Below are 14,249 nucleotides of genomic sequence, written 5' to 3' on the forward strand. Positions count from 1 at the left end.
GCCCCGTCGTCGCCGCCCCGTCCCGTCGCCCCGTCGTCGCCTCGCCGGTGAGCTCGCCCCAGCCACCATGTCCACACACACACACACACACACTACACACACACACACTACACACACATTATTAGTTTGTTTGTTATCAATTTTTCTGTTTTTTAGTTATATAAATGTTAGAAATTATTCTGTTTTTTAGTTATATAAATATTAGAAATGTTAGTTATATAGAAATGTTATAAATGTTTTCTGTTTTTTAGTTATAGAAATATTTATAGAAATGTTAGCAATTTTTCTATTTTTTAGTTATATAAATATTAGAATTGTTATAGAAATGTTAGTTATATAATCAGGAAATTTTAGAATTAGTTTTAGTTAGATGAATTAGATTAATGTCAAATTGTTAGAATTTGCATATATATAGAATTTTAGTTATCACAATCCAATCATTTAAAAAATGTTACTTTTTGCGGGCATATAGTATTTGTTCTCGACGATATGCCCGGCCCGCATCCTCGCCGTCGACCCGTTCGCGATGACGTCCTGCTTCAGAGGACCCATGTCCGGGACTGGGCTCCGCCGGGCTGGCACTGGGAGGTGCTACCTGGAGGGGCGCGCCGCTTGGTGAGGAACCCGACCTCGGGTCCCGTCGTCGACCCTGATCTTCTTTGGTGGTGTTCGCGTGGGCCACATTCGGTGCAGAGGCAGCCGGCCCCGCCGGAGGTGGTGCGTCACCGTGTTAGGGAGGAAGATGAGCATGTCCATCGCTACATGGCTGCTATGGACGATGTCAGGTTCTCCACTACTTGGCGGGTTCTTTGGGCAGATGACCAGAGATATGATCCTGTGATGGTTCCTTCTCTTTGGGTGTGCACCGCCCGCGCCCCAGGAACCGCGAGTGGTGCCCTAGATTCTTCTGTAGTACTCGATCTTTATTAGGTACCTAGCCAGCGATGTATTCGATATATAATATTCAAGATGATGTATTCGAGATTATATATATTAAGACGATGATGTATTCGAGATTATATATTCGAGACAATGTATTCGAGATTGAGTTTTTCCTTATTGATTAATTGCATCCATGCATTGTAATTTGAATACGAAATTGTTTTATATTTCTTCTGTATTAATTAGTAAAGTAAAAGATATGGCGGACAATACCGGAAGAGAGAGAGAAGAGGAATTGTTCGACATCATACGCAGCCCTCATAGGCTAGATGATCTGAATGAACATGACGGCTCCCAATATCTGAACAATACCGGAGAGGGTGATGAAAAGATATTCGATCTCGACGACTGAGCTGATGAAGTCATGAACTATGATTATGATGACACAGACAATGTTAGTGATGACACAGACAATGCTGATCTTCAAATAACAAAGACTTCCGGCGAGGTATATATTTATATAAGCATGCATCCTGGTGATCATCACATGTTTTATATAATCTGCTTCTATAGACAGCAAGACAAAGCGAGGCCCGGGCAGATTGTTGAAGGATGGTGTAAAGTACCACATTAATCCACCAAACTTAGTGGCGAACCCCTCACGCCTAAGAATGTTTCGGACCAATGGACTCTTCAGTGCGGAGTTCTTGTGAAGGACAAACTCCCGATCTCCATTCAAGAATGGAAAGAGCCAAAGACTAAACGTCCAGGTCTTACTTGGGTCGATGACAGAGCCAAAAAAGACCTGGTGAAATCTCTGATGGAACATTTCTGAAGGAAATATGCCCTAGAGGCAATAATAAAGTTATTATTTATTTCCTCATATCATGATAAATGTTTATTATTCATGCTAGAATTGTATTAACCGGAAAAATGATACATGTGTGAATACATAGATAAACATATAGTCACTAGTATGCCTCTACTTGACTAGCTCATTAATCAAAGATGGTTATGTTTCCTAACCATAGACATGTGTTGTCATTTGATTAATGGGATCACATCATTAGAAGAATGATGTGATTGACATGCCCCACTCCGTTAGCCTAGCACTTGATCGTTTAGTATATTGCTATTGCTTTCTTCATGACTTATACATGTTCCTGTAACTATGAGAAATATGCTACTCCCGTTTACCGGAGGAACACTTTGGGTACTACCAAACGTCACAACGTAATTGGGTGATTATAAAGGAGTACTACAGGTGTCTCCGAAGGTACATGTTGAGTTGGCATATTTCGAGATTAGGTTTTGTCACTCCGATTGTCGGAGAGGTATCTCTGGGCCCTCTCGGTAATGCACATCTTTATAAGCCTTGCAAGCAATGTGACCAAATGAGTTGGTTACGGAATGATGCATTACGGAACGAGTAAAGAGACTTGCCGATAACGAGATTGAACTAGGTATTGGATACCGACGATCAAATCTCGGGCAAGTAACATACCGATGACAAAGGGAACAACTTATGTTGTTATGCGGTTTGACCGATAAAGATCTTCGTAGAATATGTAGGAACCAATATGGGCATCCAGCTTCCGCTATTGGTTATTGACCGAGAATAGTTCTAGGTCATGTCTACATAGTTCTCGAACCCGTAGGGTCCGCACGCTTAACGTTATGATGACAGTTTTATTATGAGTTTATAAGTTTTGATGTACCGAAGTTTGTTCGGAGTCCCGGATGTGATCACGGACGTAACAAGGAGTCTCGAAATGGTCGAGACATAAAGATCAATATATTGGAAGCCTATATTTGGACATCGGAATCGTTCCGGGTCAAATCGGCATTTTACCGGAGTACCGGGAGGTTACCGGAACCCCCCGAGGGGTTATTGGGCCTACATGGGCCTCGAGGGAGAAGAGGGAAGGGGGAAGGAGGGGGCCGGGCACCCCTCCCCTTCCTAGTCCGAATAGGACAAGGGAAGGTGGGCGGCGCCCCCCCTTTCCTTCCCCTCTTCCTCCTCTTTCCCTCCTTCTCCTATTCCAACTAGGAAAGAAGGGAGTCCTACTCCCGGTGGGAGTAGGACTCCCCCCTTGGCGCGCCCTCCTTGGCCGGCCGCCTCCTCCCCCCTGGCTCCTTTATATACGGGGGCGGGGGGCACCCCATAGACACACAAGTTGATCTACGGATCGTTCCTTAGCCGTGTGCGGTGCCCCCCTCCACCATATTCCACCTCGGTCATATCGTCGCGGAGTTTAGGCGAAGCCCTGCGCCGGTAGAGCATCATCATCATCACCACGCCATCGTGCTGACGGAACTCATCCCCGAAGCTTTGCTGGATGGAGCCCGGGGATCCTCATCGAGCTGAACGTGTGCTGAACTCGGAGGTGCCGTACGTTCGGTACTTGGATCGGTTGGATCGTGAAGATGTACGACTACATCAACCGCGTTGTCATAACGCTTCCGCTTACGGTCTACGAGGGTACGTGGACAACACTCTCTCCTCTCGTTGCTATGCCATCACCATGATCTTGCGTGTATGTAGGAATTTTTTTGAAATTACTACGTTCCCCAACAGTGGCATCCGAGCCTAGGTTTTATGCGTTGATGTTATATGCACGAGTAGAACACAAGTGAGTTGTGGGCGATACAAGTCATACTACTTACCAGCATGTCATACTTTGGTTCGGCGATATTGTGAGATGAAGCGGCCCGGACCGACATTACGCGTACGCTTACGCGAGACTGGTTTCACCGTTGCGAGCACTCGTGCTTAAAGGTGGCTGGCGGGTGTCTGTCTCTCTCACTTTAGCTGAATCGAGTGTGGTTACGCCCGGTCCTTGCGAAGGTTAAAACAAAACCAACTTGACGAACTATCGTTGTGGTTTTTATGCGTAGGTAAGAACGGTTCTTGCTAAAGCCCGTAGCAGCCACGTAAAATTTGCAACAACAAAGTAGAGGACGTCTAACTTGTTTTTGCAGGGCATGTTGTGATGTGATATGGTCAAGACGTGATGCTATATTTTATTGTATGAGATGATCATGTTTTGTAACCGAAGTTATTGGCAACTGGCAGGAGCCATATGGTTGTCGCTTTATTGTATGAAATGCAAACGCCCTGTAATTGCTTTAATTTATCTCTAAGTGGTAGCGATAGTCGTAGAAGCAATAGATGGCGTAACGACAATGATGCTACGATGGATATCAAGGTGTCGCACCGGTGATGATGGTGATCACGACGGTGCTTCGAAGATGGAGATCACAAGCACAAGATGATGATGGCCATATCATATCACTTATATTGATTGCATGTGATGTTTATCCTTTATGCATCTTATCTTGCTTTGATTGACGGTAGCATTTTAAGATGATCTCTCACTAATAATCAAGAAGTGTTCTCCCTGAGTATGCACCATTGCAAAAGTTCTTCGTGCTGAGACACCACGTGATGATCGGGTGTGATAGGCTCTACGTTCAAATACAACGGGTGCAAAACAGTTGCACACGCGGAATACTCAGGTCATACTTGACGAGCCTAGCATATACAGATATGGCCTCGGAACACGGAGACCGAAAGGTCGAACATGAATCATATAGTAGATATGATCAACATAGTGATGTTCACCATTGAAACTACTCCATCTCGTGTGATGATCGGACTTGGTTTAGTTGATGTGGATCACGTAATCACTTAGATGACTAGAGAGATGTCTGTCTAAGTGGGAGTTCTTAAGTAATATGATTAGTTGAACTTAAATTTATCATGAACTTAGTACCTGATAGTATTTTGCTTATCTATGTTTTTTTGTAGATAGATGGCTCGTGCTGTTGTTCCGTTGAATTTTAATGCGTTCCTTGAGAAAGCAAAGTTGAAAGATGATGGTAGCAATTACACGGACTGGGTCCGTAACCTGAGGATTATCCTCATTGCTGCACATAAAAGTTACGTCCTGGAAGCACTGATGGGTGCCAGGCCTGCAGCTGATGCAACTGACGACGTTAAGAACATCTGGCAGAGCAAAGCTGATGACTACTCGATAGTTCAGTGTGCCATGCTTTACGGCTTAGAACCGGGTCTTCAACGACGTTTTGAACGTCATGTAGCATATGAGATGTTCCAGGAGTTGAAGTTAATATTTCAAGCAAATGCCCGGATTGAGAGATATGAAGTCTCCAATAAGTTCTATAGCTGCAAGATGGAGGAGAATAGTTCTGTCAGTGAACATATACTCAAAATGTCTGGGTATAATAATCACTTGATTCAACTGGGAGTTAATCTTCTTGATGATAGTGTCATTGACAGAATTCTTCAATCACTGCCACCAAGCTACAAGAGCTTCGTGATGAACTATAATATGCAAGGGATGAACAAGACTATTCCCGAGCTCTTCGCAATGCTAAAAGTTGCGGAGGTAGAAATCAAGAAGGAGCATCAAGTGTTGATGGTTAACAAGACCACCAGTTTCAAGAAAAAGGGGAAAGGGAAGAAGAAGGGGAACTTCAAAAAGAACAACAAGCAAGTTGCTGCTCAAGAGAAGAAACCCAAGTCTGGACCTAAGCCTGAAACTGAGTGCTTCTACTGCAAGCAGACTGGACACTGGAAGCGGAACTGCCCCAAGTATTTGGCGGATAAGAAGGATGGCAAAGTGAACAAAGGTATATGTGATATACATGTTATTGATGTGTACCTTACTAATGCTCACAATAGCACCTGGGTATTTGATACTAGTTCTGTTGCTAATATTTGCAACTCGAAACAAGGACTACGAATTAAGCGAGGATTGGTTAAGGACGAGGTGACGATGCGTGTGGGAAATGGTTCCAAAGTCGATGTGATCGCGGTCGGTACGCTACCTCTACATCTACCATCGGGATTAGTTTTAGACCTAAATAATTGTTATTTGGTGCCAGCGTTGAGCATGAACATTATATCTGGATCTTGTTTGATGCGAGACGGTTATTCATTTAAATCAGAGAATAATGGTTCTTCTATTTATATGAGTAATATCTTTTATGGTCATGCACCCTTGAAAAGTGGTCTATTTTTATTGAATCTCGATAGTAGTGATGCACATATTCATAGTGTTGAAACCAAAAGATGCAGAGTTGATAATGATAGTGCAACTTATTTGTGGCACTGCCGTTTAGGTCATATCGGTGTAAAGCGCATGAAGAAACTCCATACTGATGGGCTTTTGGAATCACTTGATTATGAATCACTTGGTACTTGCGAACCGTGCCTCATGGGCAAGATGACTAAAACGCCGTTCTCCGAAACTATGGAGCGAGCAACTGATTTGTTGGAAATCATACATACTGATGTTTGTGGTCCAATGAATGTTGAGGCTCGCGGCGGGTATCATTATTTTCTCACCTTCACAGATGATTTGAGCAGATATGGGTATATCTACTTGATGAAACACAAGTCTGAAACATTTGAAAAGTTCAAAGAATTTCAGAGTGAAGTGGAAAATCATCGTAACAAGAAAATAAAATTTCTACGATCTGATCGTGGAGGAGAATATTTGAGTTACGAGTTTGGTCTACACTTGAAACAATGCGGAATAGTTTCGCAACTCACGCCACCCGGAACACCACAACGAAATGGTGTGTCCGAACGTCGTAATCGTACTTTACTAGATATGGTGCAATCTATGATGTCTCTTACTGATTTACCGCTATCGTTTTGGGGTTATGCTTTAGAGACGGCCGCATTCACGTTAAATAGGGCACCATCAAAATCCGTTGAGACGACGCCTTATGAACTGTGGTTTGGCAAGAAACCAAAGTTGTCGTTTCTTAAAGTTTGGGGCTGCGATGCTTATTTGAAGAAACTTCAACCAGATAAGCTCGAACCCAAATCGGAGAAATGTGTCTTCATAGGATACCCAAAAGAGACTATTGGGTACACCTTCTATCACAGATCTGAGGGCAAGATTTTCGTTGCTAAAATCGGATCCTTTCTAGAGAAGGAGTTTCTCTCGAAAGAAGTGAGTGGGAGGAAAGTAGAACTTGATGAGATAACTGTATCTACTCCCTTATTGGAAAGTAGTTCATCACAAGAACCGGTTCCTATGACAACTACACCAATTAGTGAGGAAGCTAGTGATATTGATCATGAAACTTCAGATCAAGTTTCTACGGAACCTCGTAGGTCTACCAGAGTAAGATCCGCACCAGAGTGGTACGGTAATCCAATTCTGGAAGTCATGTTGCTTGACCATGATGAGCCTACGAACTATGAGGAAGCGATGATGAGCCCAGATTCCTCAAAATGGCTAGAGGCCATGAAATGTGAGATGGGATCCATGTATGAAAACAAAGTATGGACTTTGGTTGACTCGCCTGATGATCGGCAAGCAATTGAGAATAAATGGATCTTTAAGAAGAAGACTGACGCTGATGGTAATGTAACTGTCTATAAAGCTCGACTTGTTGCGAAAGGTTTTCGACAAGTTCAAGGAGTTGACTATGATGAGACTTTCTCACCCGTAGCGATGCTTAAGTCTGTCCGAATCATGTTAATTATTGCTGCATTTCATAATTATGAAATTTGGCAAATGGATGTCAAAACTGCATTCTTGAATGGATTTCTGGAAGAAGAGTTGTATATGATGCAGCCAGAAGGTTTTGTAGATCCAAAAGGTGCTAACAAAGTGTGCAAGCTCCAGCGTTCCATTTATGGACTGGTGCAAGCATCTCAGAGTTGGAATAAACACTTTGATAGTGTGATCAAAGCATATGGTTTTATACAGACTTTTGGAGAAGCCTGTATTTACAAGAAAGTGAGTGGGAGCTCTGTAGCATTTCTGATATTATATGTAGATGACATATTATTAATTGGAAATGATATAGAATTTCTGGATAGCATAAAGGGATACTTGAATAAAAGTTTTTCAATGAAAGACCTCGGTGAAGCTGCTTACATATTGGGCATCAAGATCTATAGAGATAGATCAAGACGCTTAATAGGACTTTCACAAAGCACATACCTTGATAAAATTTTGAAAAATTTCAAAATGGATCAGGCAAAGAAAGGGTTCTTGCCCGTACTACAAGGTGTGAAGTTGAGTCAAACTCAATGCCCGACCACAGCAGAAGATAGAGAGAAAATGAAAGATGTTCCCTATGCTTCAGCCATAGGCTCTATGATGTATGCAATGCTGTATACCAGACCTGACGTATGCTTAGCAATAAGCTTGGCGGGAAGGTACCAAAGTAATCCAGGAGTGGATCACTAGACAGCGGTCAAGAACATCCTGAAATACCTGAAAAGGACTAAGGATATGTTTCTCGTATATGGAGGTGACAAAGAGCTAGTCGTAAATGGTTACGTCGATGCAAGCTTTGACACTGATCCAGACGATTCTAAATCACAAACCGGATACGTGTTTTTATTAAACGGTGGAGCTGTAAGTTGGTGCAGTTCTAAACAAAGCATCGTGGCGGGATCTACATGTGAAGCGGAGTACATAGCTGCTTCGGAAGCAGCAAATGAAGGAGTCTGGATGAAGGAGTTCTTTTTCCGATCTAGGTGTCATACCTAGTGCATCGGGACCAATTTAAATCTTCTGTGACAATACTGGTGCAATTGCCTTGGCAAAGGAATCCAGATTTCACAAGAGGACCAAGCACATCAAGAGACGCTTCAATTCACATTCGGGACCAAGTCCAAGTGCGAGACATAGAGATTTGCAAGATACATACGGATCTGAATGTTGCAGACCCGTTGACTAAGCCACTCTCACGAGCAAAACATGATCAGCACCAAGACTCCATGGGTGTTAGAATCATTACTATGTAATCTAGATTATTGACTCTAGTGCAAGTGGGAGACTGAAGGAAATATGCCCTAGAGGCAATAATAAAGTTATTATTTATTTCCTCATATCATGATAAATGTTTATTATTCATGCTAGAATTGTATTAACTAGAAACATAATACATGTGTGAATACATAGACAAACATAGTGTCACTACTATGCCTCTACTTGACTAGCAAGTTGATCAAAGATGGTTGTGTTTCCTAGCCATAGACATGAGTGGTCATTTGATTAACGGGATCACATCATTAGGAGAATGATGTGATTGACTTGACCCATTACGTTAGCTTAGCACTTGATCGTTTAGTATGTTGCTAGAATTGTATTAACCGGAAACATGATACATGTGTGAATACATAGACAAACATATAGTCACTAGTATGCCTCTACTTGACTAGCTCATTAATCAAAGATGGTTATGTTTCCTAACCATAGACATGTGTTGTCATTTGATTAATGGGATCACATCATTAGAAGAATGATGTGATTGACATGACCCATTCCGTTAGCCTAGCACTTGATCGTTTAGTATATTGCTATTGCTTTCTTCATGACTTACACATGTTCCTGTAACTATGAGAAATATGCTACTCCCGTTTACCGGAGGAACACTTTGGGTACTACCAAACGTCACAACGTAACTGGGTGATTATAAAGGAGTACTACAGGTGTCTCCGAAGGTACATGTTGAGTTGGCGTATTTCGAGATTAGGTTTTGTCACTCCGATTGTCGGAGAGGTATCTCTGGGCCCTCTCGGTAATGCACATCTTTATAAGCCTTGCAAGCAATGTGACCAAATGAGTTGGTTACGGAATGATGCATTACGGAACGAGTAAAGAGACTTGCCGGTAACGAGATTGAACTAGGTATTGGATACCGACGACAAATCTCGGGCAAGTAACATACCGATGACAAAGGGAACAACGTATGTTGTTATGCGGTTTGACCGATAAAGATCTTCGTAGAATATGTAAGAACCAATATGGGCATCCAGCTTCCACTATTGGTTATTGACCGAGAATAGTTCTAGGTCATGTCTACATAGTCCTCGAACCCGTAGGGTCCGCACGCTTAACGTTACGATGACAGTTTTATTATGAGTTTATAAGTTTTGATGTACCGAAGTTTGTTCGGAGTCCCGGATGTGATCACGGACGTAACGAGGAGTCTCGAAATGGTCGAGACATAAAGATCGATATATTGGAAGCCTATATTTGGACATCGGAATCGTTCCGGGTGAAATCAGTATTTTACCGGAGTACTGGGAGGTTACCGGAACCCCCCGGGGGGTTATTGGGCCTACATGGGACTCGAGGGAGAAGAGGGAAGGAGGCAGGAGGGGGCCGCGCACCCCTCCCCTTCCTAGTCCAAACAGGATAAGGGAAGGGGGGCGGCGCCCCCCCTTTCCTTCCCCTCTTCCTCCTCTTTCCCCCTTCTCCTATTCCAACTAGGAAAGAAGGGAGTCCTACTCCCGGTGGGAGTAGGACTCCCCCCTTGGCGCGCCCTCCTTGGCCGGCCGCCTCCTCCCCCTGGCTCCTTTATATACGGGGGCGGGGGGCACCCCATAGACACACAAGTTGATCTACGGATCGTTCCTTAGCTGTGTGCGGTGCCCCCCTCCACCATATTCCACCTCGGTCATATAGTCGCGGAGTTTAGGCGAAGCCCTGCGCCGGTAGAGCATCATCATCGTCACCACACCGTCGTGCTGACGGAACTCATCCCCGAAGCTTTGCTGGATCGGAGCCCGGGGATCGTCATCGAGCTAAACGTGTGCTGAACTCGGAGGTGCCGTACGTTCGGTACTTGGATTGGTCGGATCGTGAAGACGTACGACTACATCAACCGCGTTGTCATAACGCTTCCGCTTACGGTCTACGAGGGTACGTGGACAACACTCTCTCCTCTCGTTGCTATGCCATCACCATGATCTTGCGTGTACGTAGGAATTTTTTTGAAATTACTACGTTCCCCAACAATTTCACCCTACCAGATCATTTCACTAAAGAAGATGTGGAGAAAGTCAAGGCCGCTGCTCTTAAGAAGATGGCAATTGCATTCAACACCCACAAGAAAACTGTATGGGCCAACTACCTCGCTAATGAAAGGAAGACTCCAGATTTCAAGGGAGCACTGGAGAAGCAAAGAGAACACTGGGACGATTTCGTGACCTTCAAGGATTCAGAATTATCTAAGGAACGGTCGATGAAAAACAAGGCAAATGCCGCAAGAATGACGCAGTTCCATAGGCAGGGGTGGCTACGTGGTGGGATTGCCTAAGTGGGATAAGTCTGATCAAGAGATGGAGGGTGCAGGGGTCACTCCGATTACTAGGAGCTGGACCCCAGGTGCAGAACTTGGTTCTATGTGCATGGGGGGGGGGCGTTGGACCCGAAGACTGGCCTGGTTTCGAAGAAGGCAAGTCTAAAAGGAGCCGAACAAAAGATACATGACGCAATAGAAGAAGCTCGAGCAGGAGTGTTCACGCCCAACAGAGAGAACGACGAGCTTACGTGCGCCCTGGGAAATCCTGAACACCCGGGAAGAACACGAGGCATGGGCGTTATTCCCTGGTATGAGGGCTTTTCGGACTGGAATGACGACTACAGGTCCCGTGCAAGAAAGAAGATGGAGGAGGAGAAGAAGAGGAAGCTGGAGGAGGAGCAGAGGAAGCAGGACGCAGAACGCCTTCAAGGCCTAGAAGCAAGGCACGTGGACCTGGCACTCAAATTCCAGCAGCAGCAGCAGCAGATCGACTCACTTAGCCAGGAAAGGGGGTCTCAGCAGCGGCAGCAGCAAGCGGATGATCGTCCAGCATTGGATAGCACCGTCCCATCCATGCCGAGAAGCAGCGTTGCTTCTGCCCCGGGCGACACACTGCTGGATACATACCATGTGGATGACATCATAGAGAACACTAACTATGAGCTACACTCCAAAATAAAGAACATATCCATGAAGGTGGCGGATGGCGTTGCTTTTCCAGTGACCCCCGAAGCAACCTACCATTGCATCCCGATTATAGAGGGCTATGCTCGTGTCATGGTTGATGAAGTGGTGGACCCATATTCGGGGCTAACGATTGACATTCCTGGAGGTGAAGACGAGCGTACACTAGGAGAGGCCATACATCGTATCATCCTATGGAGAAAGGATTGCATCATCTTTCAAAGTCCACCGACACCGCGTCGTCTGCCGACTCCTCGAAGTCCACCACCGAGTCAGCAGACTCCCTCTCCTCCAAGTCCACGAACGCGTGAGACGACTCCTCCTCGAAGTCCGCCACCTCCTCCGCCGGTTTCAAGTACAACACCGTGTCAGGACACACCTCCTGCTTCAAGTCCGGCACATCGTCAGGCCACTTCTCCTGGTCCAACTCCACGTCAGCCGTCTCCGCTGTCTCAGCAATCGCAGAAGAGACATGCCGCAGCTTTGGTGCATAGCGGTACGAGTCGAGGTAGTTCAGGAAGTACAGGCGAAGACAAGCGATATAAATATGGTCCAAGCCTCGCTCCTCTTTCTCAGAGGCCTGACGACATGACCGAGGAGCAAAACGCAGCCATAGTGCAGGCCCAAGTGGACGCCCATTTTGGACCGAAACCGGCACCGCCGCCAAAGGAGAAAGTGCCTCAGAAAACGATTGACCACTTCATTCATATGGCTAGAGCACCAGCTCCCAAGCCTGTTGACTCAGACTATGAGTGTCAAATCAGGAAGCTACATCGAGCATGGCTACAGAAGGAACCGAGCTCGAGCTCGAGCCAACAAGCAGCTGGCAAAAAATACAGGAAAACCGTTCCCCAGCTGGGAGAACAGGCGGCGCAAGCGACCCCCCCGCTTGTTGTGCCAACAACACATGAGAGGAGTACGCGTGCCAAATATTATTGTGGGCAAGCCGTTAGCGTTCCCCAGCAGGGCGATGTGGTAATAACGGAGGAGCATATCATGCAGGCTGAAATGCTCAAGATCTCTATTGGACAACTCCTCGAAATCGAGCCCATGTCTCCGCTTAAAGAATCAGAAATAAAATGGAAATATGCCTGGGGCCAACCTTTGGTCCATCCAGACAAGGTCAAGGACCTCCCAACGAGAATGTATGAATTACATCAATGGTACATGAACATGACCAACATTTCCAATCGAGTGTCCCTCATGGTGAATGTCAAGAAGGAGCATTATTACCATGAGAAAGCTCTGTCTATTGAGTATACAGAACTTTTCAGTTATACAATCAAGATGCACTCGACAAGTCTATCGTCAGTTGCTATTGTCTGTAAGTGATTTCTTTCTGTAATTTAAGTCTCAAGCTAATTATGTAGTGATAATTTTGATCAATCATTACATGTAATTATCCTCACTATATTCTTTTCTGTGGTATTATATGCAGGATGAAGATGTATGAAATGAAAAAATCTGGACGCTATGGCATTGGGTTCATTGACCCAAATACCATTAATGAGGACATATGGAAGTTTCCATTTTATCAAGCAGGTGTAGAGGAAAGCATGGTAGAGTTCTTGAAGCGCCTCAATAGCAATGAAGATATACTACTTCCTTACAACTTGTCGTGAGTCACACTGTCTTGTACTATAAATTCCGCTTTTGCTTACTAGCTAGCTAGATGTTAATAATTAAGTGTATACGGTTTACGGTAGTTGATTAATTTTATGCACATACCCGCTTATTTAAGACATGCAAACGTGTGCGCATGCAGTTGGCACTGGGTCTTGATAGACATTAAAGTTGAGGAAGGAAAAGTTGAATTACTGGACTCACTAACTAAAGAAGAAAGTGACTTCACCATTGTGAGGGGGATAGTCAACAGGTAATTTTAATCATTATTAACTATATATATCTCGGCCTATTATTAGTTTGTCATTTCCTGATATGAACTATTTAATAACCCCTTTATTAATTTTCTTTGCCGGTGGGCAGGGCATGGGCAAAGTTCATCAAGGTGACTCGAGGCGAATGGAAAAAAAGTTGTTTTGGCATCGACCAAAGGTAAGTAATTAAGTAGTACTAGCTATCTACCATCTCTTTAATTCTTGTTTCAATATCATTAATTAATTATCATGCTTGATTAATCATTATCTGATTCAATTCCATTCTCGTAAAGACCCTGAAGCAGGTGCCATGGAATAATCTGTGTGCATTCTACGTTTGCGAGAACATTCGCATGATGACGTCCGAAAGGAGCAGATCTGATAGACAGGACTGTGTACGTTTGTCAGAATACTATTCACACCATTATCGATATCTAGTCACACAACTAATACACATGCATATTGATCTCCTTCTTAACAGTTCAGAGAGGTGCGGGATAAGCTCCTACCATCGGATCGCATACTAGCACTTCAAGAGGAAATAGCCGGATTTTTGCTCGACCAGGTCATAAATCCCAAAGGAGAATACTATTACCCGCTACCGCCCCCATGAACCACTTGTCATCGTGCTCCGGAGGCACCAATGCAACATATGTAGGAGAAATTGTATATGTATATACATGTGTATGTGTGAATAATGGTGTTCGTTGTGAGACA

This window comes from Triticum aestivum, chromosome 4A (assembly GCF_018294505.1).
Source record: "Triticum aestivum cultivar Chinese Spring chromosome 4A, IWGSC CS RefSeq v2.1, whole genome shotgun sequence".
NCBI lineage: Eukaryota > Viridiplantae > Streptophyta > Magnoliopsida > Poales > Poaceae > Triticum > Triticum aestivum.